This window comes from Oryzias latipes, chromosome 18 (genome assembly GCF_002234675.1).
Source record: "Oryzias latipes chromosome 18, ASM223467v1".
NCBI lineage: Eukaryota > Metazoa > Chordata > Actinopteri > Beloniformes > Adrianichthyidae > Oryzias > Oryzias latipes.
In genome coordinates this window covers 29,212,595-29,219,623 of record NC_019876.2, presented here as the reverse complement: position 1 = coordinate 29,219,623, position 7,029 = coordinate 29,212,595, and the positions used below count along the sequence as shown (strand labels likewise).

The following is a 7,029-nucleotide window of genomic DNA, read 5'->3' as shown; positions in this document are numbered from 1 at the left end:
ACCCATTCACATTTAACGAGGCAATACTCAAACTACACATTTTGTCTTATAACAATCATATTTATGCACCTAGACCGTGACCATGTAAACAAAAATTGTAAAAAACTGTAAAACCTGAACACAAACGTAAATTGTGACTTCCACATGGAGAAAAGATGATCCATCTCTCCTCTCTCGTCCCCGTTGGTGGGTGGGCAGGATGTCCTCATTCCAGATGGGAGCCTGCCTCTAGACATAAGTCTAGCTTTGTCCAACGTTCCTTCCTCCTCAGTCTGTGAGCTCCGTCTCGGCCTTTTTTGTTTAATTCGGCTCCATTTACGGATTTCCTGTGGTTATTTCCTCTGGTATTCCTGGAGCCTCTCTTGTGCACGCCGCGCTGTCCCTCCGACGCGCTGCCATCCCTCTGCTGCTTGGGTCCGGTCCGGTCCCCTGCTGCTTTCGCTGCTTGGAGTGTTGACATCGATCCCTCTCTTCTTAATGTCTTCTGCCGCTTCCATCGCGCTGTTGTAGCTTTGTACGCCTTCCTTCCAATGAATCCTCAGCTTTGTGTATGGGGTTTGAAAACGGATTCCCCGCTCCTTCAGAACTTTTTTAATGTCCGAGTATGAGCGCCTTTGTTGTACAATTTCTGCTGGATAGTCGTGGTCAAACTGGATGAGCTGATCTTTCACTTTTATTTTCTTTTGCCATGCTTTCTTCAGGATCGTGTCTTTCGTTGCAAAACTTAAGAAATTGACCACGACATGCCTCGGGCGCTGGCCTGCTTTGGGTTTCATCAGGGGGGTTCTGTGTGCATGTTGCATCTGAAGATCAAAGTCCGTCGGAATGAGAAGCTCTTTTTTAAACAAATCGTTTAGATAAGTTATAACTGGGCCCCCTTCAACTTCTTCTGGTAGCCCGAAGATTCTGATGTTATTTCTCCGGGCTCTGGCTTCAGATTCCGTAACCTTGTCCCGCAGAAGTCGCATCTGTTTTTGCATTGTTTTCAGCTCACCGTTCGCCTCCATGTTGCTCTCCTCCAAAGTTGCGATGCGAGTCTGGGCTTCGGCTAGGTCTGCTTTTTGAATTTCCAGCGAGTTGTGGTGCTCCTTGAACTGTCGGTCCATATCTTGCCTGAGGGAAGATATTTCCTGTTTCAGTTCGTTTTTTGTCCCTCGCAGCTCTGTGTCCAAGTCATGGATCTGAGCGCTAATTTTTGCTAGCCCGTCTAGCATTAGCTTTGTGTCGCTGGGGCTTCGCTGGTTTTCGTTGTCCGAGTTAGCTTCGCTGGCCGCTTCTTCCATCTCGTGCTCGATATTTTCTGGTTCGGTCAGCTCGTTCACTTCTTTTTTTTTTCTTTGGCTTTTCCGCAGCGTGTTTCCTCCACTCATATCTTCTTTTCTGTTGTTTTTTTTCGAGTTTGTGGAGTTTTTAGTGAACCGAGTGTGGGAGCCTCAGACTGAGCGTGTCTCCTCTATGCCGGCATTCCGGAAGTCCCCACACCATTGATGATTTACATGATTGTTTGAAGAAAGCTGTGAGAACAAAGGAAACAATGAGTCTGCCTTCAGCTCTCTCCTCCCCACAGACTCTGCATCCCGACCAGAAGACCTCTGTCGGTGACCTGGTTTTCCTGTAGGCTATTCAACGGACTGATTGGTCACACCGAGGTGAACGGGACCCTTCAAGGTTCTCCTCAACATGCCAACTGTAGTACACATTGCTGAACAACCCTCTTGGACTCACGTAAGCCACTGTAAATTGCTGAGAGCCTATGAGACTGACATTTTGAGACACATCCCTGGTTGAAGTCCAACAACGGAGCCGCCGCAGTGTGACACTACTCCTGGCGAGGGGAGCTCCCTGGTGTGTTTCCTCTAGCGCTCCTCTCTTCCAGCTACAGTGAGCTTCGAACCAGCTAACATGGGTCCAGCTGTTCCTCATGGTTTCATCTTGTACTTTTATTCCCTCTTCCTCTGGAGATCTCACTCACATCATCAGTGAGGTCAAGTCCCTTAAATCACAGATTTCTTCTCAGATGACTGACGCCTACTGGCCTGGGTCCCCACTTTATTAGTTTACTTCTGGTGGAGTGTACTGATAAAAATAGTCACTCCGGTCCTCTGTGTGTTGTTCTTTTCGTCACCTGTTTGATTCCCTGTATCAAATGAATGATCGCCAAGATGCTGCCAGGCCGACTCTATCAGCATTATGCCTACAATTAACCTAATTCGCATCCACTTGTGGTTGTAACTGGTCTTTAAAGTGTTATTGTCTTTTGTTGTTTTTCCTTTATTGGATTTGCATTTCTTTATTTTCTTTATTTCCTACTTTGTTTCTTGTACTATGTAACTTTAATTAACGATTTTGTGCCGAGGTTTGGACTGGTGATGCATGCGTATCCTTAGTGATGGCTGCCGAGGGGCGCGGGCCGTTGATAAGTTTTGCCCTCCCTGACTGCTCACTGAATGTTTCACACAGATGGTATAAGTTTAGCCCTGGAGGTTATCGCATCAACACTCATGTATCACCTACCACCTCTGATATGCTCATTTATTCATGTTGATTTTATGTTTTCTTTTGTATTTACCTGTACCTATACACTTTTGTTTTCTAGGCAGAACCGATATGCTGCCTATACTGAAAATCTTCGTGAAATGGTATTTGGTTGATGATGACAGGAGTTCTGCTGACTTTTCATATGTAATTTTGATATGACAAACAGGGGGGTATGTGAAGAATAGTTAGAAACTGCCTTTAACTTTTATTACACTAATGGTTTAAACTTAATTCACTAAGCATGTATTGTAATCTCAAAATTATATTACATTTGAAGAAAGCACAGCCAAGCTATTGTTCTAACAGTTTCTTCTCATCCTCCCTTTTTACTGTGCATGTGTTTTCTGCTGAGCAGGCCTCAGACTTATCTTCACTTTAGCCTTTGAGCTTCTCTCCAGCAGTAACCTGTGGCCGTGATTTTCACACGGGGTCCATCGGACGATCTTCTGAATATGCAAATGCAGGCTTTTTATACCAAAGCCCATCTCTGAGCTCGTTGGTTCGGACTTTGAATGCACCATGTTGATTTGTCTGACCCCTTCGTGTTTGTACGAAGTAAAACCTCCACAAAAGATAAGTAACTGTCTCTGAGTCTTATTCATTCATTTCTGTGTGCAGGAAGCTGAAGGGGAACGAACCTAATTTACCTATTTTACAGTCCTGTTTAGAATCTCCAGTTTCCTCACAATGTGTGCAGAATATGGACTGGAAACCACAAGGTCAAAATGGGAAACAGCTCAGAAGGTGGTAGAGAATGACAGGGCAAAATTCCATTTAGGTTTTGATAGTATTTTAGCTAGGCTGAAACTCATACAGTTAGAGGCGGAGTATAACAAGTAGGGATGGGAATCGAAGCCCCATGAAGCTCTCATGGGGCTTCATGTAAATGTGCCAGAAAAATGAATGAAGCATTTGGGGCTTCGAAACCACACAGAACAGCGGCATCTGGTGGCAGACAGGACGTATATCATCTACTCCACTAAGTTCCTTGCCCTTGTAACACTTCACTGTGGAAATGAAACAAAGACAATGTTTGAAGATTTGTGAGGAAGTGCTTGTGTTACATTGTGAATGCCATGTATAAAGTGAGAATGAGTGATTGTGAACCAGGGTCTAACATGACTGGGTGGGATACATGTTATAGATTTTTATTTAAAAACAGAATTTTCTCCACTGTGCTGGGCTTCAGCCTGTTTCGTCTTTGGCTGACGATTTCGCCAGCCTTGGAGAAGATCCTCTCACAAGGCACAGATGAAGCTGGTGTGCATAAAAACTTCATTGCCAGCTTGTAGAGATGTGGGTATAAAACCTTGTGGGTAACCCAGTATCTCAGTGGGTCCTGAGTCCTTGGGATGTGAGGTTCCTTTAAGTACCTAGAAGGACATTAATAGCCTATTGTCATGCACCAGTCTAAAATGAGCAGAAGTTATGATGAGGATTCTAATCTTTACTGTACCTCTGAACCTCCACTGTTGCACTGGCAGTTGTGCTGGTCACCTGCTGTTGAACCCCCACATGCCTGTCCAGCAGGGCCCAGAGACCACCATCTTCCTGCTGACCTTAAGGACCTTCTCTAGGTGGCGACTGTGGCTGTGCCTCTGGAAGTAGCGCCTGCATTGTTGCAGCACACTCTTTAGTGAGTCGCTCTATGGCCGTGTGGGCAGAGCCTTGGCTGCAGAACCCCAGCTCTTTAAACCTTGGGTCCAACAAGGTTGCCATTGACAGAGCAGTGACCTTCTCCAGAGCTGAAAACCTCTCATGGAGATTGTTCTTCAAGTTAGTGGCCAGTTTTTCACCAAGTGGCTGTGTGATCTGACCACACCTGCTTGAGATGTAATGTTTCAGCATTTTGACTATGGGACTGACTTTGGAGACTGACACTCGTTTTTCTGTCGAAAGCTCAACTGTGGCCTCTTGAAACGGGGAAAGAACGCTCAAGCAGTGGTGTATGGCCTGGTAGTCCTCTGAGGTGATGGAGGAAGGTCCGTATGGAGGGTGGCCAGAGCTGCCCCCATTTGCTCTCTCTCCTTAAACAGCCTTTCCAACATATTAAATGTGCTGTTCCATCTTGTTTTCACCTAAGATAAGACAGCAAGCACGTTTTAAAGGAGCCGGTTCCACCGGAGCCACCGGTTCTCCACCACCGGTGGAGAACCGGTGGTGGAGAACCGGTGGAGACCACCACCGGTGGAGAACCGGTGAAGAACGCGGTGCCACTGTGTAAAGGAGGAGACGGACGCCCCCATAAGAAGGGGGTTCTGACAATCCGAGAAGAACGAGGGGAAGGTCACCATGAAAGAGAACAGCGAGCACGGAGAACCGGCGAAGAATGAGCGCTGAAGATAAGAAAGAGAATGAACAGCTAAGCCCATGCACACAGCTTAAATAGGACGCTGAGCGGGTGTGTTAATTGACTGAACCGCCCTAGGGGAGTAACCTGTAAAACACTGCCGAGTGTGCCTGCCTGAAATACGACAGGTCGCTTAAATATGTTTGTGTGTGTGTGTGTGTGTGTAATAATGAGATCAGGAGAAACAAGAATACACCCGGATCCTTCTTTCAAAAGAGATGTTTTTTTAAAATAAAAGATAGTTCAGACTAATAATAAAATGAGGACAGTATTGCATATTTCTTCAGCGGACCGGCCTTGTGGTTGGGGACCGTACAAAATTTTGGAGCCTGTTTGTTCATTTTATTCAAGGATTTCTTCTATTATTACCGCATCGTTTCTGGAAAATGCACAAGTTCTATCCAAAAATTTGTACGCAAGCTCTTCTCTGCTCTGTAGCTAACACAGCTCTGTCTGTGATCACAGATCCAGTCTGACGTCACATCTGGGTTTCCCTCACGCATGACACTGGCAGCCAGACAGAGACCCTCTGAAGGATGGGGAGCCAGCCTCCTCGGGGCCGCTGAACCTTGTGATATTTTTTTATTTTCAACGAGATAATAATAAATCAGGTCCCCTGGTTTTATTTTTCCCTCTCTGGTTAACGCGGGACAGCAAGCTTTAAACTCTGTCAGAGATAAAAACACGGCTGTCAAGAAGATGCAGCTTTCACTGCAGGAGTTGAAGCAGAGACTCTCTCTGGGATGATTTTATGAACTCAAACATGGAAACAGGATTACCATGTAGAACTCTTCAAAATAATAAACCTGATCTCTCAACATTCTCCATGTCTTCCATGAATTGTTAGTGAGATAAACACAGACACCGCTCCATGTAGCGATTGACAAAAATATTAGCTGGTAGCTCCTCCCACACGCAGACGTGGTGTCAAGCTTTAAAGAACACAATTTTGGACAAGCGGGGCGGCAACACCAGGTTAGATGACAGAGCCCGGTCCATTAAGCATCTCTGCCTGGTGTGTTCACGGAGCTCCAGTACATAGAACAGCCACACAGCCTAACTTTGTCCTATATTTTTATGAGAAAAAATAAAAAGTCTCCGAACTGACCCTAAAACCGCCTAAATTATGCCTACCTACACAAAGCCATTTCTACCCACAAATTTAGAACCAAAACCACCACTGGGTAAGGGAATGTGAGTTCAGGGGAGTTCATCTTTGCCATAAGCATTACTAACAGGATTGTATGCCAGGCACGTCCAAAGCCCGGCCCATCGGCCAGAAGTAGACGCATCTAAATCTCTACAGTTCCTGCCATGAAACTAATCATTTGCAGCCAGCAATACTTCCCATAATGGAGACATCTGTGACTGAACTACCTCTGTGACCCTTTCCCGCTCTTTTGTAATCTGTCAACTGTGAACTAAAAAAGTAAAAGATTTATTTCTCTGATCAAACCACAGTTGTACTCCTGAGTAAGATAAGTATTTGGGTTATTTCCCCCTTTCACATCATCTATTTAGATATTTACAGTGAGGTGTTATGATTTACTGTTGACCAAACTTTCCCTTCATTTCTGGATTCTAAATGTAAAATACACAGTAAGTTTGGTGAAAACATTTAGATGCATTTCTATTTGATGTGAAGAAACTTATTGTACTTGGCCAATAAAGCTGATTCTGAAATGAAAAGTATCCCATTGCAAAGAAATGATTATTTGTATTTAATGTCAATATTAAAGCTGCAAAAGCCACATTTTCACCTGAACTAATCTGTCCCTCTGGAAAACGTTTGGACATAGTTTGTAGACATTTGTAGAATGTCCTCCTTTCCATGAGAAGAGTCAATATATATCAATGTATCGTTTTCAGATGTGATATAAAGCTGCACTGAAAAGTTATGAGCTAAGGCAGGCAGTAACTCTGCTTCAATGTATTATACTCTGTGTTTTTATGCATTTATTCATGTCATTTTAATGACTTTCATGGTCATTTGTAGTGTTTTGTAAACTTTTATTTCTGCCTCTTTATCCCTGAATTTTTTAATAATGTTTTCTATGATTTTTATCTTGAGACTTCAGCATCTGAAGGAGGTGACCTTCACGCGTCAAAGTTTAGAATAAAACCCAAAAGGTGAGGACTTT

At 44.3% G+C, this 7,029-nt stretch overlaps 1 long non-coding RNA gene across 1 annotated transcript; it reads right to left on the bottom strand.

The window, feature by feature from the left end:
• Positions 1-3,670: 3,670 nt before the first annotated feature.
• LOC111949300 lies at positions 3,671-4,364 on the bottom strand. Its single transcript, XR_002875314.1, has 2 exons — positions 3,995-4,364; positions 3,671-3,911 (listed from the first exon to the last, which is right to left on the bottom strand). It is a non-coding gene; the product is annotated as an uncharacterized LOC111949300 (long non-coding RNA).
• Positions 4,365-7,029: the final 2,665 nt, after the last annotated feature.